Consider the following 23,499-nt stretch of genomic DNA (forward strand, 5'->3'; position numbering starts at 1 on the left):
TGGCCACGATGGGCCAGCGCGAGGGCCAGGGCCTGCCACTATGCCCGCCCCGCTAGCTGCCACCTGCCCACTCCAGGGCCACCGCAGCTGGAGCCGGGTTACCGATCCCTCCCCACAGGGAACCCCAGCTCGCTGTGTGGCCATCGCCTCCTGCCCTGAGACCAGGCCCGTGCCCCTGCCCGGGCCCCATCTAACCCCAGGAGACACAGGCCCCTGTTCCTGGGTGGTCCAGGCCCCGCTGCTGTAGCCCAGCCTGGACCCTGCCCCTCCCCAGCACCGGCACCTCGGTGTTGGTGGCCACTGGTGTCTAAGCTAGAGCAGCCCTGGTTGGAAGTTTTGGAGGCTCCTTTCTCTGCCCTGCCCCTGAGGTCTGAGGACCAGCTCTGCCCACAGGCTCTGCCTGCCCCTGGGGTCTGTGGACCAGCTCTGCCCACAGGCTCTCTGCCTGCCCCTGCCAGCCCCAGGTTTTACTTTTGCACATAAGCCATTACCCATACTACTGGCTGGCACCGGCTACAGGGAGGCCTTGGGGTTTGCGGAGACCTTTAGAGGGTGTGCCCCCAGACTAGGCCTTGATGATCTGCCAGGCTGTGTACCCCTGCCACCTTACCTCGAAGACAGACTCTTTTTATATGATTTTGTTAATAAAACATTGTAACTTCTGGGAGTGTTCATGCTGTTTCTCTTAGGACTGGGCTGGGCTGGGCTGGGTTGGGGCTAAGGAGGGAGGCCCCTTGGCTGGAGGGGTGACTGGAGTCTCCGTGGGAGCAGGGAGAAGTCGTAGGGCCCCTCAAAAGCCTCTGCTAGGTCCTCGGTCCCCAGCCTGGCAGGGCCTTAGGGCCGTAGCCCCTGTCTGAGGCAGTGGAGTAGGATCCTTGTGCTGAGCTGAGCTGAAGACTGTCCCTGGTGAGTCCTGGGAGTGTGGCGGGCCCACGGCCTGCTTAGGTTACAGCCCCAGGGATGTATGTGGCCATTGCAGGGGCCCGGCCAGGAAGGGCCCCCTCACCTCCTGTCCCTGGCAGTGCCCACAAATACCTTTGTGGGCGTTCCCAAGTCCAAGGGAGGGGCCTGCAGGGGCTTGGAGCCCATGCCAGTCAGCGCTGAGAGACGCAGGACCAGAGGGAAGTGCTGATGACCAGGAGCTGCAGCACCAGGCCAGCCCAGGCCTATGGGCAGCGAAACTGGCCGAGCGCCGTGGCCCACGTCCTGTCTGCAGGTGGAATTCGCCCCAGCGCTGCCCCTCCGCCCGTCCACGGGCTCACCCACGCTGTCCAGGACCCCTAGCCAACCGATTCTGGACTTTGATCACACCTTCCCAGCAACACCCAGCATAGAGCCCTGAGTGACTGACCACGGTGGTCGTGGGGCTGCGCCGCCGCCCCGGAGCCTTCTGATGGAGTTGTCTTGCTCCCGGGTGTTCTGGGCAGTGCTGGTCCAGCCCGGCCTGGGTAGAGCTGCTGCACTGCTGTGGGGGAGAACGGAGCCTGAGGGACAGAGGAGAGGCCTGGGAGCAGGACACAGACAGAGCGCTCTGCCTGCCACCAGTGTCGTCACCCAGTGTGCCAGACAGCGGCGGCCCTGAGCCAGCCTCCTCATCAAAGGGCGGCCTCTGCCCGGGTCCATTGAGATCAAGCAGCTGCTGACTAGAACGGGCCAGCAGAGCGGCAGGGGCAGGAGCCGGGCGCCCCCATGCTGAGGGTGGCGCTCTAGCACACACGCTGCTCACTTGAATAGCTGGAGGCTGCGGAAGCACTTTTCCTCCTAATAAGTTACACTGTAGCAGGCGGCCACCCAAACACAAGAGCCTGGGGCGCAGTGCTGTGTCTCTGATCCCAAGAAAGCGGGGAGGCCCACGCAGCAGGGTTTGGCCGGGGCAGAGGGGCCCAGTCCCACTGGCACCTCCCAAACCCCTGCCGTGAGCCCTTCAGCCCTGGCCACCTGGGCCCCGCAGGGATCACAGACCGCTCAGCCCGGCCTCACTGTGGGCCAGGGACACCCAGGCACCGAGGGGACCACACTTGCCTTGGCCCGAGAGCAGGGCACTGAACTCATGTGTGGACCTCGTGTGGGTGAAGCTCTGGCCAGGTGGGTGTGCTCGAGCCCCAGGCCATCACCTAGCTACTGTCGAGGTGGCCAGAGTGGGCGCATGCCAGTAAGAGCAGGTGCAGAGCCTCTGCGTGCTCCGCCTGCCATGGCCGCGGGCCCTGAGGCCCAGAGGATCCTCAGGCACCAGCATCACATCTGGGGGCTGAGACAGCTGGAAAAGCAAGGAGCTTGCTGGTGAGGACAGCTGGGGACACACCCACAGACAGAGCTCTCACAGGCAGCTGGTGTGTGTGTGTGTGTGTGTGTGTGTGTGTGTGTGTGTGCACGCACGTGTTGTGTGTATGGGAGGGTATCTTTAAAGGGGGAGGGGAGGCCGGGCGTGGTCGCGCATGCTTGTAATCCCCGCGCTTGGGAGGCAGAGATAGGGGGATCACGCAGGTTCGAAGCCAGCCGCGCGCTGGCTTAGGAGACCCTGTTTCCAAATAAAAATGTAAAAATAGGTCTGGGAGTGTAGCCCGGAGGTAGAAGAGCTTCCAGGAACCCCAGTACCACCAAAAAAAAAAAAAAAAAAAAAAAGAGGGGGGAGGGGAAGGCACAGGAGAGCCCTGCTGGGCTCAAGGGATAAACACTGCCCTCCTGTGCCCTGGGCAGAACTCAGGGTCCACCTGGCCTCAAGTGATTCTGCTGGCCTCTATACCTCCTGTCTTCCCAGGGGGCTAGGCCCTCTGCTTCTCTCTGGCCTAGCCCCTCCTGGCCTGGGTGGAGACCTCTTGCCTCAGTGAGCCACCCGCCTCAGCAGTCTTGGACTCTGCTTCCTGGGAAGCCCACCTAAGACAAGGTGGGCTGGAGGGGGAGAGGGGCACCTGACACTGTGGGGCTCTGGTGGTCCCTGGAGCCTGGGAACAGCTGCCCCTCTCCCAGGTCAGCAGCGCCTGGCAGGGCACACCTGGTGCCCCCACCCCAGGAAGCACCTTCCTCCTGCGCCTGCCCACACACCTGCCCCAAGGTGGGGGACAGGTGGCCAGATGCATGGGGAGCCCCTTGAGCTTCCCCTTCCTGGGGCTCCCCCTCCATGGGTTCCTTCCTTGACCCCAAGTTCCAGATGTGGGCAGGAGGCTAGGGCGGTTAGGGTCCTGCCTATGCATGGAGCCACCAGCACCCGGTTCCTGCTCCCGAGGTCCTGGAGATGCTGGGGTGAAGACCTCCTTGGGGTCCTCACTGACACTCGTGCACCTGCATCCTTTGACTCCATGTCCCACCTGCCGCCCTCTGCGTGGGCGGAGGAGGTGGGCACTGAGTCCACCTGGCTCTGTCGAGTGTCAAGGAACCAAGCGGATGGGTAAGGCAGGACTCCACCCCAATGGCAGGCTTCTGGTCCCTTGACCTCGACCCCAGTCACCCAGAGCCCTCCCGGCGATCACAGGGCCTTGCTCCTGACTTATCTCCACGCCCTGGTCTTGGCTGCCCGCGACACTGTAGGGCACCAGCAGGCCTGTGATCCTGCAGGAGGAATGTCGGGAGCTTCCTGGGTGCCGCCCCCGTCTTCCGGCCTGCCTGCAGCTCACCTGAGAGGCTTCCCACGCTCACCGCATGCCCTGCTTGGGCGGGCAGGTGGCATGCATTAGCCGGCTCCCTGCAGGAAGGAGACCAGGCCCCCACTTGGCTTGGGGGCTGAGCCACAGGATGGCAGCCACCCCTTCCCTGGGATGGGGCCTCAGGAGTGAAACGTCCCCTCCGTGTGTGGATGGGACACTGAGGCCCGAGCATGGGAAGCAATGGCCTTCTGCCAATGTGGTCCTCCTCGGCCCCATCCCCAGGCTTTTCTCTGTCCTCCGTCCCTTACAGTCCAAGCCTGAAGCCCCTCTGCCCACTCCAAACTGGTCCTGACTTGGATGGCCAGGGGGAACCCCAGCACTAAGCCAGCCACTTCCTGGGGCCTCAGTGGGAGAGCCTGGCCAGAGGGCGGGCCAGGGGCCAAGCGCAGGGCCCCCAGTATGCGTGGGGGTTGCTCTCACCACCCCAAAGCCCCCCAGGGCCAGCTCTGACTTCTGCCTGCACCCCCACCTGCCATGTGCAACTCCACATCCCTGACACATCAGTCCTGGCCCTCAGCCTGACCCTGGCCCTGCCAGTCCTCCCCATGGCCCTGCACGCCTCCCTCGTGCCCGGGCAGCTGCCGAGCTTTCCCTGGCTTCCTCTGCATTCACCCCAGGTGGCACAGGTGCCCCAATGCTGCTGTCTCTCCTGGCAGCTCCGAGCTCTGCCCGCTGGCCTGGCCCTGCAGCGCCCACTGTCCTGATTATGGGGACTGGGAATTGACCCGAGACACAGGACTGACTTTGTCCCCTGATTCTACGCACTGGTTTCCCCTGAAGCCCTGCTGGCCTTTCTCCTGCTCGGGGTCCCTTACCCACATGCTCCCGGCCCACCCAGACCTCTGTTCCTGGGTTGTTTGGTTCTTAGACACAACACCTGCCTTCTGGTATGAAAAGACCTTAAAAAACAAATCACTGACTGGGCACAGGCCTCTGGGCCGCCTCCCCTGCCCTGGGAAGCTGGGCAGTCTGGGCTGGTTTCCTAGGGCCCAGAGTGAGGAGGCCAGGGTCTCCTTCTCCTGGGTGGAGGCTGGGACCGCCATTCCCCACTGCCCTCATTCAGCACCAGGACTGCAGATTTCCACGTCCCTCTCTCCTCTCCTTCTGTCCCTTCTCTTCCTCTTTCCCTCCCTCCCTCCCTGTCTCTCCCTCCTCCTGTCTCTTTCCTTCCCCTCCCTCTCTCCCTCCTCTCTCCTCCATCTCTCTCCCTGTGTCACCTCCTCCCTCCCTCGTCCCTTCCCTTCTCTCTGTCCCTCTTGCCAGGCACCTTGACCTCCTTCAAAGTAGAGCTCCTGGGGTGGGCTGGGGGGCTGGCTGGTCCCCCCACACCCTGCTCACCTGCTGCTCCCAGCAGCCAGGGCCTTCTCTTTAGGATGCCTCCTCCCTCTGTCCCGTCTCCTGCAGGCTGCTGGCCTGGGCATACCTGCAGAGGGCTGGCTGCCCACGGTGTCCACCATGGCAGCTGGTCCCGATCCCCCACGTCCATGCTGCGCCCAGCCCTGTCCAGAGCACACAGAGCCTGGGCTAGTACTGTTAGGACCCCCTTACTGGGAGCCCCAGGGGAGGTAAGACTTGCTGGGAAGCTATCCCCCAAAGACGGCAGTCACCTGAGGAAGAGGTGGACTGGAGCATCCCAAAGGGAAGAGGTGGACTGGAGCATCCCAAAGGGGGCATGTGATGCCCTGCCAGGATGGTCTCCTGGTAGGGCAGCCATGCTCTGACTGACCTGCCTCCCTGCCTCTCTGTGAGGCACCCTCTGCAAGGAAAGCTACTGTTGGCTGAACTGCTCTCCCTAGGCCCTCCTGCCACTGGCACCAGTGTTCTGCTAGGAGCACCCCTGACCCTCCCTCTCGGGATTGGCTTGCCTGGTGTGCCTGAGGTCAGAGAGCCCCGCAGCCCCGTGACCCCTCCCTGGTCAGCAAGATCCCAGAAGAGGACTCGCCTGGTGCTGGGTGGGAGAAGTCCAGGCCCAGGCTCCGGCTGCCAGCTCGTCTGGCTTCTTCCGTGCAGGAGGCTGGGCTATTTTTAGCTTCTGCGATCCCCGTAATTATCTTGTCTCTGTTTTGCCCTGGCACCTGGCACAGTCCTGCTGGAAAATGTCAGTCTGTCTGTGCTCAGGGCTATTGGGGACAAGGCCCTGTCCCCAGAATGGGAGTGGGGGGCTAGAGCCCCCATCCATATGCCCTTGTCTCTGTCCACTTCAAGAGTCACTGGCCCCACTCTACCATGCCAGAAGGACCCCACAGTAGGCCCTGACACCCCAGCCAGGGGTTGGTGGTGGGATGGTAATAGGGGATCCAAGACTCCCATCGCTGGCTTTGAGATGAGGGCTGCTGGACTGGCCCAGGGCAATCACAAGACCAGAAAGGGGCGAGGCAGGGACAGAGGAGGCCAGAGTAACCGGCTGGCTTCCAAGAGGAAGGAAGGAGCGGGCAAGCCGGCCAGTGTTCTCCAAGGGCCTTGCCGAGGCCCCCACTGAACCCACGCGCTCTGACCCTCAGAACCTGGAAAGGATGGATTGAGCCCTGGGGTGCTGAGTGTTTAGTCCTTTGCCACGGCCTCTTGAGGCCTTTCTGAGCCTGGTTGGGCTTGTCCTTCAGTCCCTACTGAGCAGACCTTCAGGCCACCTGTGCCATGCCACGGTCTTTCCCTGTGTAGCCTGGGGTTGGATGAGGCACCGCTGGATGCCCACAGAGCACCCACTGCCGCTGGTCCTCCCTCACTGGGGTGCGAGGGCAACTAGGGACAGCTGGGCAGCCCATCGGATGGCTTGGGCCCTGCGTGAGCGGCCACGCCGGCCCAGGCCGGTGTGGGAGTGTGTCCAGCACGGAGGCTCCATCTGATGGGGCGTCCGTGTCCTTACTCTTCCTGCTGGTGCTCAATTCGAAGCTGTTGTTCTTTATTAGCTGTCTCTCTACATTTCCACCTTCTACCCTCCTCCACCATCCAGGCGTTGCTATGGGAACCAGGCTGGGGTACCCTCGGCATCCCTGATAGATGGGTTTTCGGCATAGGTGGGGACATGTATGCATGTGTGCGACACACATGGCTGCAGGGTCTGGGGGCTTAAGAAAGGTCTCAGGGGTCTTGTGACGGGCCAGGGAGAGGGCTATCAGGAACTACCCTCTTGCCCTGAGATCAACATGCCCTCGCGGGCAGCGCCCGCCACAGCCATCCTCCCGCCCCAGGCCATCCCGCTGTCACATGGAGGGCCTTCTCTGGGGACACCGCCTGACTGGAAGCCTTGCCTCCCTCCTCACCGTGGCTGTGTCCTGCCCTGGGTCCTTAGGAGGACCACACACTCCTGGCCAACCCCAGGCCCGCCCTGGGAACTTGGCCTCAGCTGCAGCCACGTGCAGGACACTGAGGCCCACCTGGCTCCTGCAGGCCCTCAACGTGAGCCTCGCCTGTGGCTTCCCACCTCCAGCCTCAGTTTCCCCATCCCTGTGGCAGCAGCACCTGGGCTGTTGTCAAGTCGCCAAAGCCGCTGGCTCCCCACCCTGCAGTCTGAGCCACCTGCAGGCAAGCGGGGAGAGGAGGGACGGGCAGCTCAGAGCCGCGCCAGCCACCCACAGAGCCCGTGCCTGCACTCCCAATGAGCTGTGTGGGCGGGAGGAGGGCGGCTGGGCCTTCAGACACTTCCTCTCTCCGTGCCTGCTCCCTCCTGGCCAGTGCAGTGAGGTGGACCTGGGGTCCGAGGGCTGGTCTGCAGAGGGGCCTCTGAAGAGCCAGTGGGGGGGGTCTTATCCCCAGGGTCCTATGCCCCAGCAGACCAGGGTGAGTGTCCCCCACATTCTCCTCCCCAGCTCAGACTATACCTGCTCCTCCCTGGAACGCTTCCTGCGTGGAGAAATATTTTGGATATATTGGGTTAAATAAAATGCATGATTAAAATTGTGATAGTCAGATTTCCATCACTGTGGAAAAATACCTTGGAAAGTCAACCTAGGGGGGGAGGGATTTATCCTGGCTGGTGGTTTCAGAGGTCTCAGTCCTCTGTCAGCTGGCTCGGCTGCTTTCGGGCCGGGGTGAGGCAGAGCATCGTGGCAGGTGCACTTGGGAACCAAAGTGGAAAGCTCATGGCATTGTGGGAGGGGAGAACTGAGGGGAAGGGGCTGGGGCAAGACACACTCTTCAAGGGCACGCCCCAATGACTTCCAGCCTCCAACCGCCGCCTCCCAAGAGTCCACCACCTCCCAGTAGCTCATTAACTGATGAATCCATGGGTGGGTTAATTCATGGATGGTCAGAATCCTCAAGGTCCAATTAATTTTCCAACTTTTGGGGAAAAAGCTTCCAACAGCCTGCGTGACCTTGGGGGACATTTCAGATTCACACCATAACAAAAATTAATTTCACCTCTTTCTCCTTATTTTCTGCTGTGGCTAGAACATGCTGAGTCACAGCAGCTCACTTTCCATTTCTGCTGTGCTCCTGGAAGCCACCCACGTCCTTGGTCTTGATGTCCAGCGGGGCTGATGGGGCACCATGGGGCTGGGGCCTCCCCCAGCAAGCCTCAGGATAGGGAGGGGCCGAGGTTGCTGGGGGCAACCCTATCCATAACCCCCTCACCCCGGGGGTGCCCTGGCTTTATGCCATAAAAACGGCTCTCCCCATGCTCTGACCTGGTGGCTAGCTGGTGCGGCCTCTGAGGCCCAAGCCAGATGCTGCGGAGGTGAGGTCAGAGGCCTGAGCAGCTGTGGCCAGGAGCTGGCCCTCTGCTCTTTGGGCTCAGCTTTGCTGTGGGCACGTGTCTCCCCTAGAAAAGCAGGCTCGGGACCATGGGCCAGGCCCTGAGGACGGAGAGAGGGACAAGATCAGGGCCAATGGCCGCAGGGCCTCGGCCCACCTCTGCCTCCGCGGGAGTGTCCTGGCCCCAGAGCAGGGCGGACTCTGGGGAGGAAAGGCCCAAAGAGGAGGAAACAGGCTCCTCCAGGGGCCAGCACCGGACCGGCTCCCTTTAATTTCATTACCTTCTTATATTCCTGCTGGGAAAAGGACTCAACAGAAGCAGAGGGGATCTCGCCCCTCAGACTCCGGTGTAGGGCCTCAGCCCTGTCTTCCCTGGGGGCCAAGCTCCTGGGGCCCAGACCAGGGAGGAGGGTGGCCCTGCCCGCACCTGGCATGCTTGCAGCAGCCTCCTGCCGTGAGGCGGGGCAGTGCTCAGCAGGGGAGGGGCCCAAGCCGGCTCCCACCAGTGCACCTGGGCATGGGGAGGGTCTCCCTTGGAGGCAGGTCTCTCCACGCGCACCTGTGAAGCCCCAGGGGGGAGTTCTGGGGTGGAGGCTCCTGCCTAGTCCAACACTCAGTATCCAGTGACCTTGGTGGATGACTGGATATTCCTGGGCTTCCACTACCTTGGACAGAGACAATCGGCGTCTTAGGATGAGCTTACCGTCACGCCTGCAGGGTGCCCACGCCAGGTCGCCCAAGGCAGAAGAGAGCAGGCGAGGGCGCAGTCCTAGGAACCCCATCCTCCCATCGGGGAGGGGTGGCCATTTCTGGAGCCAGTGCTGGAGTCTGGAAGCCCAACTTCCCACCCTCCTCAGCCCAGGGCGCTGGGGGCCTCTGCCGGGGGCCAACCCTTCTGAGCACTCCAGAAGTCGGCTGCCTCTGGCCTCTCTGGCCAGGGAAGAGGTGTTGGAGGAAGACTGTTTGTAAAAACTAAAATTTTGAGTTATCCAAATACAAAGTAGATGTGCGTGGAGGCTTTTGCTGACCTGCTGATGGACAAGGGGCAGGAGGAGATGAAGAGCAGCTTGTAGTTGAGAACTCACACAGTGGTGATCTCCGGGCTCCGGGGCCTTCTCTGGAGCAGCCCTCGTGTCAGGGAGGAATGGCGGGGAACGGCCGCGCCTCATTCACAGCACGGGCCACCCTGGCGCCCTAACCAGACGGTGGCAGCACAGAGGAGAGATGCGGTGCCCCAAAACCCTCCCGGGAAGAGAATGGAGCTGGTGATGCTGGCGATGGGGTAGTGAAGAAGCCCTTGGCGTCGGCCTCAAGGCTCATTAAACAGCAGCCCGCCGTGGAGCGGCAGGCACGCCAATGAAATGGAGCAGGAAACCCAGAAATTCATGCGATGGCCGGTGCGGGCCTACCCCGAGCTAAGCCCCCATGTGCCCACTGTGCCCCTGAGCAGAAGCCCCCGGGGCAGAGCGCCCCGGGAGGGCGGGAGGCGGGGCTGGGCTTCCCTGCGTGCCTGCCTTGCTGTCCCAGTCCACCTCTGGGGCCCCCGCTGGGAGAACCTGGGCTACGCCTGTCCTTTCAAATGGCTCCTCTGTGCAGGGTCTTGTCCTCTCCGGGACTCCAGGCCGCCCAGGTGCACCCGGCTCTACTCAGGACGGCTGCACAGCCCGAGCTTCCCGGGTGTGCCGTCTGGCGCCGCCGGCCTGTGCCGCCCAGCTCTTCCCACGGTCAGCTACCTCGCTCGTGCGCACGTTCAACAAACACTGGGCACCACAAAGTGTTAGCGGAGTAAGACAAAATCAGGTTTATTCCAAGGCTCTTAAAACCAAGTGGCGGTGAGAGACTGAGAAGGGGTGAAGGTCCACGGCCCCTGGGCAAGGAAATGAAAGTGGGGTGGCTGTCCCCATCACAGCAGGAGGCCTTGCAGGGTCCCTTATGGCACGAGGGGGAGCCGCCCAGAGAGGAAGATGCTGGCCCACCGCTCCTCCTCCCTGCCTCCCCAGCCTCCAGCCTGGGCACCCCCCCCCCCAGGGGCAATGCCCTGGGGCCTAGGGACCATTGCTCCTCCCTGCCCCATGGAGCGGTGAACATTCTCTTGCAGCCGCCTGGCCCTCCTGGTCCCTGGGTCCCTGGGTTCTCGCCGTCCTGGCCCGAGGGCCCCTCCTACAGCCCTGGGCACGGACACCACAGTCTGTCTGGCTCTGTCTGGCCACTCTGCAAGGCAATGCTCAGTGAACCTTTATCACAGCCACGCGCAGAGGTGCTGCTCTGCTGGGGAACTGGGCAGGGCAGCTCAGGCATCTGTGAGGCAGTCCCCAGGCTGAGCCCTTCACCACCCGCAGGGCGGGGCCTGCGGTACTTGTTCCTCCTCTCCCAGGCTGGGGCGGGGCCTGTGGTACTTGCTACTCCTCACCCAGGCTGTCCCCCCGGCTCAGGAAGCACCAACAGCTGCAGGGCCCTGGCCACCTCTAGGACTTTGCACCCCAGCCCGGGTCTCCCCAAGAGGCCTTCCTCCTAGGCTCCCCTTCCTGGCCCACCCTGCTCTGGGGTGAGCAGAGGTCAGCTGTGTGGACTGGTGGGCAGGGTCTCTCGGGGAGCACTGCTGAGGCTCCCTGCTGTGCCGAGCGACCAAGTTCAGTCCTGGAGTCTGATGGGGCAACCTGGACGCTCCCTCCTGGACCACCTGCGTGTGTACCAGGTAGCTGAGTGACAGGCGAGTCTGGTGGTGGCTACCGCCTTCCTCGTCCTTATCTTTGAAAGGATACATGGGATCTCTCCCACCTCATAGCCTTGAAACTACAGAGGGTTTCCTTTGCCACAGATGTCCTGTATTCTACCAGGGCTCTGCAAGTGGACACCGCTCCCTCTGTCGGGCCCCGGGTCCACACAGGCTCCCGAGGGCCACCCCACCCCCACCCCTCAGCCCCCACTTGCTGGATCCTCCCCCGGGGCCTCTGCACTCTTCCCACTCTGGTAGGACTTTTCTAACCAGCTGGCAACCTCCTGTCTGTGGCTCGAGCCCCAGGTCCAATGGCCCTCCTCAGCAAGGCCTGCTCCGATTCCTCCCGCATAAGTGAGCCAGCTACTGAGGCACATCCCGGGGTAAGCCACAGTCTGAGGCAAGTCTTGGGGACAAAGAAAGGCTTTATTCAGTGGCCAGAAAGTGAAAAGGGGACTCCGCTCCCAGCTCAGCCTGTCGGCTCCACGGTCGAGGTGCAGGTACAGGAGAGGATCGGTGGGAGGACCGGGGGAGGGAGACGCAGGCCTTTTCCAGGACTGGGTGGGACCCCTGGGGCCTGGGGCCACCGCCTCGTGCCCCTTCCATGCTCTGCTTCTTCCTTCCTGAGGGCTGGCCGGTGTCTCGTTAGAAGGCAGGGAAGGAGACACACCAGGGCAGGTGCAGGTCAAGTCGACCTACAGTACTGTTTGGGACAAAGCTTTTTGTGATCAACACGTCCACTGCAGAGCGGAGCAGAAAATGACCCAAGGTTAAGGCAGCAGAGACAGATGCAGGAGGCAGAGACGCAGGCCTGGCCATCCATTCCAGTCACCAGTCTGTAGGCCCAAGTGAAGGGTTGGCGGCAAAGTAGGCGGCCACAACCCTGAAGAGCAGCCCTGGCCACACCTGAGCGCCTCCGAGGGGAGCCCAGGAGGAGAGGAGCTAATGCAGTCTGTCCCAGCTGCACGACCGCCAAAGCGGATGATTCTCAAGCTACTGAAAAACAAGCCGTGCCTGAGGGTTCTTGGGGTTCACTTGGTAGCACCAGGCAGAACTGGCATGCCCTCTGGCCATCGGCTTCCTAGGCTCCAGGCCCCTGCTCTGTGTCCCCCTGTGCTGCGTGGGCTGGGGAGATGGTCTGCACGCTCAGTTACCGTATGTGGAGTAACTCAGTACATGAATCAGCGTGTGGGGGGCCACGGTGGGCTTGGCCAGGGAGGCAGTCTCCCCCGTCTTTCCCTGTGGGCCTGCTCCCTGCTGCCTGGGTGCCAGGTGCCCTTCAGCTGTGCGCCAGGCCACACTCCAGCTAGCCAGATACCAGCACGGTGCGTGGCCCGGGGGAGTCCACTCCCTCTGGGAAGCAGCTGGGGCCAGGACCCACCCCAGGATCTGCCCAGCCCCAACTCCGCTAGGACTCTTGCTATTAGTGCACTCTCTGGGGGCAGCTAGATTTCTGTAGAGATCTTTCCTGGGGGGAGCCATTAAGGCCTTCCCCTAGACTGGTGTCTCTGACTCAGCTGACTGTCCTTCGCCCAGAGTCAACAAGGTTTGGGGTTATGGAAAGTTCAAAGAGGTCTGAGAGAGGGTCAGGTGGTGATGACACGAGGGTACTGATAGGCCTATCTGTAATGATGTGTTTTGTATTGGTCTTTATCGTATTCTGGTGGTGGTAGCACAAGAATGTTGATTGACCTGTAGCTGTGTATAAATACCTCTGGAAAAAATAAGGTCGGCGTCGGCGCAATAAAGACGAGATTGACCCAGAAGCTGCGTTGGCCGGGAATGTCCGCGCGATAGAGAATACTGACCCAGGCATAGTCGTCGACCCGTAGGAAATATTGGTCCATGAACAGGGGTCGACCAGTAGAGATAGTAGGCTGGAGGCTCCCCCACGTTAGGGTTAAAAACTCTTCATCCTCACGCCTCATTTCAGAACCCCTACTCCTGCTGGCTGGCTCTGGCAGGTGGTGTCCCGTATGGGGACATTCTGAAACTGAGGATCCTGTGGAGGACACCGCTAAATAAAAAAGAGCGCTCAAAAGATTTTTGGTAGTGGTGAAACGTGGGAATTTTGTAATATATAATCATTAACTAAAGTAAAGCTTTGAGCCAAAGAAACTAAGCCGGCAAATGAAGAAAGAAACTAAGATAGAAAATGAAGGCACATAATGTGTAAATAGTAATAGAGGATAGGTCAGAAGATTAGTTTCTAATGTGTAAATAGTAATAGACGATAGATCAGAAGATTAGTTCCCAACGTAAGAGTTGTAAAAATCCAATGGGTCAAAAAATAAGTTTTTTGTTTTTTGCTCTGTGTTAAGCTTCCTAAGGCAGAATCTGCTGCTCAGTACCATAGAGATGAGTTGTTTTCTTTAATTTCACTGCTTCAAGCAGCTATAGATCGGGCTGCAGAAAATGGAGAAGATACTAGGGGATTCAGAGTTTTCCCGGATGCTGAAGACCCTGATGGTTAAGGAAGCGTTATTAGATTTCTTAGATGCCAACAAAACTGGGTCAAGGAAGTGTTATTAGAGGACATAGACCCTTTCCTTTCAAACAATCCGGGTACTGAAGATCCTGACGGTCAAGGAGGTGTTATTAGAGGATATAGGCCCTTTCTTTTCAAACAATTAAAAGAATTAAAAACAGCTTGTGCTCAATATGGGCCAATGGCACCTTTTACTCAAGCCATGTTAGAATCTCTATGGAGGCTTTGTGTCCTTCTGATTGGAAACAGATAGCCCAAGCCTGTTTATCAGGGGGTGGTTTTCTATTATGGAAGTCTGAATTTGCAGAACAATGCCAATCCACAGCAGATTTGAACATAGCTCAGGGAATACCCATAAACTTTGATATGTTAGCAGGAGAAGGACAAGTTAGGGAGACCACTCAACGATTGGAATTTAGTCTAGCTTCTTAAGCTCAGACCAGTGCTGCTGCGCATCGAGCATGGAACAAGTTGCCTTCTTCAGGAAAGCAAACTGAAGATCTTTCAAAATAAGACAAGGACCAGATGAGCTATATCAGGAGTTTGTAGCCAGGTTATTACAAACTGCTGGTCGATTGATAGGCGACAGTGAAGCAGGGCTGTTGCTCGTAAAGCATTAGCCTTTGAGAATGCTAATGCTGTTTGTCAAGCTGCCTTACGCCCTTTCAGAAAGAAAGGAGACCTGTCTGACTATATTCGGCTACGTTCCGATACAGGACCTGCATATACACAGGGACTAGCTGTGGCTGCAGCATTACAAGGGAAAACTGTACAAGAAATCCTTTTCCAACAACATAAAAAATCAGGACCCAAGAATAATATGGTTAAAAGCTATGGGTATAGACAAAATGGTCATTTAGTTAACTGTCCACAGAGGCAGAGTGCTAGTAATAGACGAGAGCCAGGCTTATGCCCTCAATGTAGAAGAGGGAAGCATTGGGCTAAGGAATGTAAATCAAGGACTGATGAGCAAAGGAATCAGCTCCTGTCGGGAAACTGAAGGAGGGGCCGCCTCAGGCCCAGCAGCAACAATGTTATGGGGCACTCCAGACAGCTGTACCACAGCAGGACAACTCTCAACACAACAAACCATTCAGGACTTATTCAGAGCAACCCCAGGCAGCGCAGGACTGGACCTCTGTGCCTCCACCTACACAGTGTTAACTCCCGAAATGGGGATGCAAGCCCTTCCTACTGGCGTTTATTGTCCGTTACCTAAAGGGATAGTAGTATTGTTGTTAGGACAGAGTAGTGTCACCATGAAGGGAATTATAGTAGCCCCTGATGTAATTGATTCTCACTATGAAGGAGAAATAAAAATTATGACACATTCTCCTCAAGGTATAGCTGTTATTAACGCAGGCCAATGACTGGCACAATTAGTATTGCTGCCTCAGGTGCAAAGTAATAGTGCTCAGAGACCTAAACGAGGTCAAAGGGGATTTGGCTCATCAGATGTCTTTTGGGTCCAAGTGATTGGAACTCAAAGACCAGAATTAAAATTGTTTATTATTGGGAAAGAATTTTCAGGGTTATTAGACACAGGAGCAGATGTTTCTGTCATCACAGCTGATCTATGGCCTAACAAATGGCCTAAGCATTCTTCCCTCACTCACCTGAAAGGCATAGGACAGACGCAAAACCCCGAACAAAGCAGTGATTGACTTGCTTGGAGAGATGAGGAAGGCCATACCTGAGTTTTTCAGCCTTATTTGGTTCCAGGACTTCCTGTCAACTTATGGGGCCGAGATGTTATGCAGAACATGGGTGTATATCTTTATAGCCCCAGCCTTATAGTGACACAGCAAATGTTAGATCAAGGACGGCATTGTGGAATGAGCCCATAATTCTCTGAAAACAACCCTTTTGAAAATAAATAAAAACGGGAGTTATATTCCCATTCACCACAGAACTCTTTAAATCATGCTTTTTTAATTCTTATTTTGAATGCTGACAAAACTGGTCGCACAGCAGCAGATAGATATTGGCATCCATCCTCCAAAAACAATTTTGCTTTAGTAAAATGGAAAGATCCTTGTGCATGAATTTGAAAAGGTCCTGACCCCGCACTAATATGGGGAAGACAGCATGTTTGTGTTTTCTAACAGGATGAAGATAATGCGTGGTGGATACCTGAGCGGCTGGTGCGACATATGGATCAAGCAAGAATAGAAGACTCTCAGATTAATGTTGGTGACTGAAACATGGCCTTACGTTCCAGGTCATCCCATGCTTCATCCAGCTGTGTGGGAGCAGCGGGAGATCGCTGTCTTCAGTAACAACTCACAATTGCTGGGACTTCTTGCTTTGAATTTTGCACCCAGTGTGGAAACTTTTGGTTATGCTGGACAAAGAACTGGTAAAAATGTCGGGAAGATAGTATGTCTACAGTTGATACCTGTGGTATTGCAGACAAGTACACAGACTGATATTTTGGACAGAGACAGAGACTGATACTTTGGACAGAGAATTGATAGTATAAAGACTGATAGTATTATTTTGGACAAAGAATTGGTACTTTTGAATATTTTGGAAAAAGACTGATAAGTAATTGTGCTATTGAAGGTTTGGTCTTGTGGGGCCCTGGTCACCCAGAGAAAAAAGATAAAAATGTTAGCCCACTAATAACTTTGTAAAACTGATTCAACATGTAAAAATCATTGTGTTATTTGGAGAAAATGTCTTACTGAAATGCCTGTTTTACTAATATTCCCAATACCTTGTTTATTAGAGACTCGGGACAAAGTGTGGTCTCAGGACAAAGTGAGAACATTTTTTCAGCAGAAGTGCACAATTTACCTTTGAAGGGTACCCCCATTTAAGAGGCTGGTAGTCAATGATGGGTAAGGTTTCCTTGGGACAAGGAAACCTAAGACAGGATATACAGCTTAGCTCTGTATTATCCAAAGATGGGTAATCCTTGATACAAAAAGGAAACAACCTAAGACAGACACAGTCTTCTTTGAATATAGTAAAAAAGGGGGGAATTGTTGGGAGCCATTAAGGCCTTCCCCTAGATTGGTGTCTCTGACTCAGCTGACTGTCCTTCGCCCAGAGTCAACAAGGTTTGGGGTTATGGAAAGTTCAAAGAGGTCTGAGAGAGGATCAGGTGGTGATGACACGAGGGTACTGATAGGCCTATCTGTAATGATGTGTTTTGTATTGGTCTTTATCGTATTCTGGTGGTGGTAGCACAAGAATGTTGATTGACCTGTAGCTGTGTATAAATACCTCTGGAAAAACAAACCCAGCGTCGGCGCAATAAAGACGAGATTGACCCAGAAGCTGCGTTGGCCGGGAATGTCCGCGCGATAGACAATACTGACCCAGGCATAGTTGTCGACCCGTAGGAAATATTGGTCCACGAACAGGGGTCGACCAGTAGAGATAGTAGGCTGGAGGCTCCCCCACGTTAGAATTTAAAATTCTCCATCCTCACGCCTCACTTCAGAACCCGTACTCTTGCCGGCTGGCTCTGGCACTTTCCCAACCTGTTTTAGGTTGATGGTGCACTCTGAGGAATTAAGAGCCCGGTTCTGGGGACAGGACACCCCAGCCCCGCAGGGCTTTCTGGGGAGCTCCTTGCAGGTGGGTGGGAGTGGAGACCGCATTCTCAACTGCCCAGCCCACCTGGTAGCAGAGGGGAGGCCGGCAAAGCAGGATGCAGACGGTGCATCCATCCTGAAGTCATGTTCCACAGCTGCCCTAAGAAGCACGTGCCACGGACCCAGAGACCAGCACTCTATTAGGACCAGGCCTTTCTCACACTGGGAGGTGAAGGAGGGTGTGAGCAGGCCCCTCCTGCGCACGCCTCTTCCTCCCCAGGACTCCTCCCTGCCCAGTCAGCTGCAGCTTGCGAAGGCTTTGGGCCAACTAGGTTTGGGAAGTGATTCCCTGTGGTCTCAGTTGCGGCAGATAATGCTGGCTCTGTGTGGCAGCGATTCACAGCATCTGGTTCTGATGTGAACCCCGCCGAGAGGAACTGCTGGGACGGCAGATGCTCAGACACTAAGTTCCTCAAGACGGCCCGCGGCAGTGAGGCCCGCTGTCCTGGGGTCTTCATTCTGGAACTTTCTGACAGCCCAAGACTGGCTCCTGGCTGCAGACACCCAGCTCTCTTCAGAGCCTGGCAGGTCCACCTCTCTGGGCAGCAGGGCTCACGACAGCGGGAGCTCCCGCACCTCTCAGCTCCTGCTCGGCCCACAGGCAGCCGGCCCCAGGCTCGAGGGGAGCGTCTGGCCCACAGTCTCTGGGGTAGTTCTGCCCCAGGGAGACCCTCTGTGCCTGCACTGCTCCCAGCTCCTGCCTTCTCTCCCCCTCAAGACAGGAGAGTCACATGGTCCATCAGAATGCCCTGGAAAGCCCCTGAGGCCAGTTCTGACCTCCTTACCCTCCTGGGAGGCCGCTCAAGTGGAGTGGAGGAGTGAACCAGGGAGAAGATTTCTGAAGATAAGTCACAGGAAGCCAGGGTGGGCAGGCCTGCGCCTGTGCCTGGCCTGGGGGCCACGTGCTGTTGGCTGGGGGTCCCCCCCACTGCAATAGATGGGGCCAGGTGATTTCCCAGTGTCTCAGTGGGGCATACTGGTGATCTTTCAGATCTCAGGGTGCAGAGGCCAAGCAGCTCCAGCCACAAGGCCCTGGGGCACTTAGGGCCAGCCGAGGGACGTGGCGTGGCGTAGATTCCTGTACTCTCTGGAGGCCAGGCAATGGAGCCGGACACTGTGTACAGAGCAGAACTGCGGGAGGGCCAATGGCACGAGGCATGGCTCACACCAAGTGACCACGCCAGCCCTAAGCCCAGATCAACTCAGACGGTGCCCAGCGGTGGGGCTCCAGCTGCTTCTCAAGGGACCAGCCCTCCCACCTCCTGGTAAAAGGGGAGCTCCTCTACCAAGCCCTGGATGGCAACCCTTCCTTGGATGGTGCAGAGACTGACTTTCAAACAGGCTCAGTGCTTGGCTGTGGCCAGAGTGGTCAGCCTCCTGGCAGGCCAAGTTCCTGGAAACGTCCTCAACTGCCCACAGCGTCAGTTGAGCCTGGAATTCTCGGAGCTGAACTTTCCTATGGAACCCAGGCAGTGACTGTTGGAACGAGAGCCTCAAGTCCCCTCTGAGCCCTGGGGACAGTAACTCGCTGGCTGGAAGAGGGGTCTGTGGGGAGGTATCTACCCCAGCTCATACCTGATGACAGATGTGCTGGCCCAGGGAGGCCTGTGTGGGTGGTTCTGGGGACTGGGACAATATTAGTCTCCTCAGGGTGCCCTGCGGGCACCTGCGGGCACCTGTGGGCACCTGCGGGCACCTGTGGGCCCTGCTTCCTGCCCCCAAGAACCAAGCCCCAGAGCAGGAGCACAGGAATCCCTTCAGAATGCTCCTTCAAGGGCGGCTGGTGGCCGAGAGGCCTCAGGGACGCACTCCCAGCCCTGTCCAGTGCTCCCCCGCCCCGTCCCCAGCCCCGTCACAGGAGATTATGATGATGGTGTAGGGTTCTGCCCTGCCTGGCCCACTCCACACTCTCCTGGTGTCTTTCTGCAGCCCAGGGCTGGCTCCCTTGGAGAGGGAGGTGGCAGAACCCTCCCAAAGGGCTCCTTGGCAGTGGGTGGGGTGGATGGGCAGCCTCTCCTGGCAGCTGCACAGGTGCTGGGAGCAGGTGCTGAGTGGACCCTGGGGCAGTGGCACCCTCTGGGGTTGGCCTCTTGACACCCTGCACCCCATCCAGCCAGCCAGCAATCGGAGACCCAGGAGGTAGCCCTTCTGCCAAGGCCAGGCTGCCTCCTTTAAATTCTCCTGGGAGCTCCAGAAACCAAAGTCCTCAGCAAGTGTGCCCACGGGCCGAGGGCACGCGACTACCACCCCACTGGCTCCGCCCAGAAGGTCTGAGCCCTCCTCGTCTTTCCTCAGCTGCCTACAGCCACCAGACCTGTCACCTCGGGACCGGCGGAGCCCTGGGCAGATCCTGCATCCGGCTCCCCGTGGCCGCTGCCCTCCCTAGGACCCAAGGTAGTGTCAGGCACTGGTCTTTTTCTTGCCTTTTTAAAAACCTCACATCCTTTTGCTTTTAAGTAAGCATTTAAAAAAAAAATCTGATAAGAGTAAGCCACACTCATTGTGGACACATTGGGAAATTTTAAGAGATTCAGAAGAGAAAAAACAACAACAATACTGATCTCTTAGAATCTCCACACCAGAGATAAAGGTGGGTTTTAAATGAGCTGGCATTAAGCAGGGCGTGGTGGCACACACGTGTAATCCCAGTACTTGGGAGGCTGAGACAGGAGGATCACGCAGGCTCGGAGCCAGCCTCAGCTGCTTCAGTGCGCCGGCGTGGCTCTCCCTTCCCTGGATGGGAGCAGCTTCCACGTCACCATGCAGTCTTGAGCCCTAAAGCTTTGCTCCTGCCTGCTCTCCTTGTGAGCCTGTGTGACCTGTTTGACATAGTCCTGGCGGGTGGTTGTATGCCAGCGCCTCTGGACCGCCCTCCTGGTTCTCAGGAACTCTGCCTTGGCCCCGCTAGCCACTGGTTGCCGACCTGACCCAGCCTGGCTGATAAGCAGGGCAGGTGCTCTGGACCCCAAGGGAGGTGTCCAAGAGCAGGCATAGGTCTGTGGCCAGTGCATGGGGTCAGGGGATAAGAGAGACCTGTGGGCGGGCCTCCAGGGGCCCGTGGGCTGCATGTGGTCCCCGAGGCCTGCCAGAGATGCAGGTTCTGGCCTGGTTCCACTGCTGCAGAAGAAGGTGCAATTCAGCGATGTCAGGGCAGCCTCCTGAGGGGAGGAGGGCGCTGCGCAGATCCCCGTGGGACACCAGGCAGGGGTGGTAGTTGCAGAGGTCTGGGTCCCCGCAGGTCCCTGTGAGGTCACTGAGCTCAGGAGCCAGGCTGTCCCCCGGGGGCGTGGGGCCTTTGGTCGTTGGTGCTGCTCACGGGCTGGCCGTGGCATCTCGGGAGCTCTGTCTCCCACCTGATTGCTGTGCTTGGGAGGGGCTAGGTGACTGTCCAGGCCAAATGGGGCAGATCTCCAGCCTGTGAAGGTTTGGGGTGACTGGAGGTGCCTTACAAGGGTTTAGGTGACTTGAGAGTTTCTCTGGTAAGATTAGGGTCATCGAGGGACCCTGCAAACATTAGGGGTGACCGAGGAGCCCTAGAAAGGTCTGGGGTGACTGAGGGTCCCTGATAGAGTCTGGGTGATTGAGGGCCTGTCCCTGCCAGGAGCCGCCTCCGGGACATGCGGGGCGCCACACACTCTCCACCCTGCAGTGGCTTCCGCCTGGCCCCCTGGAGGTCCAACCGCTTGTTGCCCAGGGAGGAGCATGAGCTGGAGCTGGGTGAGCTGGCGGGAGGGCCTGGGCCCCGGGGTGTGGGTCGGCAGGGGCCTGGTGGCCTGCTTTCTTCTGCCCTGCGCAGGGGTGAGGCCCTCCTGGATGGGAGCCAGGCAGAGAACTTGGTGGCCCTGTGGCCAGGGGCGGGGTTTGCTGGCAGGTGCCTGCCCGTCCCCACTGTCCCTTCAGCACTTCGGCTCAGTGAAGGGCAGCTGAAGGGGGCACAACCATCGCTACACCCAAGGAGAACGCGGGCTCCGGAGCCCCCTGGAGCAGTCAGCCCTCACAGCTGCCCCTCGGGCTGTGGGAACACCGCAGGGTGCCATGGATTCTCTCTTGTAAAACCTCTTTGCTGGCCGGCGGCCCCTGAGCTGCCAGGGCTTTTATTGAATGAATAAGTGTGTGTGTGTGAGTGGAGGAGGGACTCCCACGGAGCGTACGGTGTCTGCTTCCCGCACAGGGGCAGGCGGGCAGGGCCGGGGCAGCGCAGCACCTGACCTCACAGGCTGTGCGCCTGTGTGCTCCTGAGCGAGGACCTCCAGGGGACGAGGCCACGCAGGGCCCTGACCTGAGGATGGGCTGCCCGTCTCCAACCCGATGCCCGCGGCAGCCAGGCGCTTTTCCCTCCCCACATGTGGCGGCACTGAGCATCTTTGTAAAAGCCGTGGACAGTGCAGAAATCCAGTCATCTAGAGCTCGTAGCTCACCCTCCGCGTGAGCGAGGAACCCAGCTACACGCGAGGTTCGGAACACACTCTTATTTCCGTTTGACACCTGCTGGTAAATGATCCTCAGCCGCCACGGTGTGAGGCGCCTCACTTCACACTCCATCTCATCTTCATCTCACCGAGAGAGGAGAAAACCCACCTCTGGTGCTGGTACGCTCTTCCCTCGCCGGCCGCCTGCTGTGTCGCCACGCCGAGAGCCTGAGAGCACCGTCCTCATGGGCTCGGAAGGGGGCTTCGCCTGTTACCCTTGAGCCCGGCACAGATGCTGCGAATATTTCTTCAGTTTTTGCTTGCCGTGGTGGACGGTCGGGCCCCAGCCTGGAGCCTTTGGTCTTTTTGGTACGGAGGGAGCCCTGCTGCCCTGGGGTTAGCTAGTGCAGGCCCCACGTCTCCCCAACATTGTGGGCTTTAGATTTGCCCTTTAGTGTCCCTGTTGCTTGTGACGCACGTCGGCAAGAGCAGCCGAAACAGGTCTGAGTCATCTTGTTCAAACGATCAGCAGCCGTGTGGGCGCCCTTGAGCCTTCCTGGTTTCCTCGTTGATCTGAGTGTTGAGTGTGGTCACCTGCCCAGGCCATCCGGCTGCACACTGACCCCACTCTGAGCCCATCGCTGGGCTCCTCGGACGTGTCTCTGGCCCATCAAGGCAAGTCTGCCCTCCACATTCTGTGCTTTCAATTTTCTCCAAATGCATTTTAAGGAAAGCCGCACCTGCAGGTCCAAGCAGGGGACCTCTCAGGGCAGGTGCCAGGCGCATCTGGGCTTTCAGGGAAGCCCAACCCTTCCTTTGCACCCTGCAGCCAAGGGGGCTGTGGTCCTGGGGCCCCAGAGGCCTGGCGGGCAGGGTGGGCTGGCACTGCCCTCTGTTTCTGGGCCCTCTGCAGACCTCTCTGATGCTGACCTCATGGGGGAAGTGGAAGCGGACTGGAGTTGCCGCCCACTGTGGGAGGCAGCCCTCCTCAGCAGGATCAGGGGCATGCTGGTCTCAGAGCAGAGCCTGCTGTTGGAGACCATCTGCAGCTGCTTGCGTGAGTGCAGCCAGGTAGGGCCCGGGAGGCTCCCTGGAGGACGAGGATGGTCTGCTTGGACTAGCCATCACTACCACCAGCCACGATTAGGGTCCCCCAGGCCTCAGCCCCCAGGATGGGCCTGCTTCCCCTCACCAGCAGGTGGAGGCACAGAGATGCTGAGAACCAGGGTCCAGCCCCCCTGATCTCCTGATGATGGGGCTGGTGGCTGTCCCAGCTCAGGGTTCCAACCGGGTGTGGACACAGGGGCAGCAGGACCTAGACTCTTGCTCCATGCCCAAGCACTGCTCCTCTGCAGAGAAAGCCCCTGCCTGCCCTCTAGGCCAGCTGGAAGGCCTGAGCCGCCTCCAGAAGTCGTTGAGGTCCAGTAGTTGGCAGGGCTGTCCTGGCACTGTCCTCCACATTTCTGTTCCAATCTTCCTTTCCAGCCTGTGGAGGCTGCTGGCCACTTCCCCCAGCCACTCTGAGTAACAGATTCTTTGAGGGCTGGGCAGTGGCAGGGATAAACCAAAGCAGGCCTGGTGTGCATGGGGATGGAGGCTGCCCGGGCATACAGATCTGGACCCGAGGCCCCTGACCTGGGCTCAGGGGTCAGCAGGGGCCCGCATGGTGGCAGAACAAAGGGAGGGGACACCCCCAGGTGTCGGTGGGGCTTGCTGGACATGCTAAGGGGCGCAGGCTATGCTGGGCCAGTCGGGATCTTCAGCAAAGGCCCGGGTGACCTGAATTTCCCTCGGGATCCAGCCCCTGGCTGCAAAGGTGCTCCATCTCATCCTCCTCCCCCCCTAGGGGAGCCATTTGCCCCCTACCCACCCACGGGTGCCCAGAGCCCTCTTTGGAGCTCTTCCTGACCTGGAGGGGGTGGGGCCTGAGTGCAGAGCTCCTCCTTGG

Source organism: Muscardinus avellanarius (assembly GCF_963383645.1).
Source record: "Muscardinus avellanarius genome assembly, chromosome: 4".
Taxonomy (NCBI): domain Eukaryota; kingdom Metazoa; phylum Chordata; class Mammalia; order Rodentia; family Gliridae; genus Muscardinus; species Muscardinus avellanarius.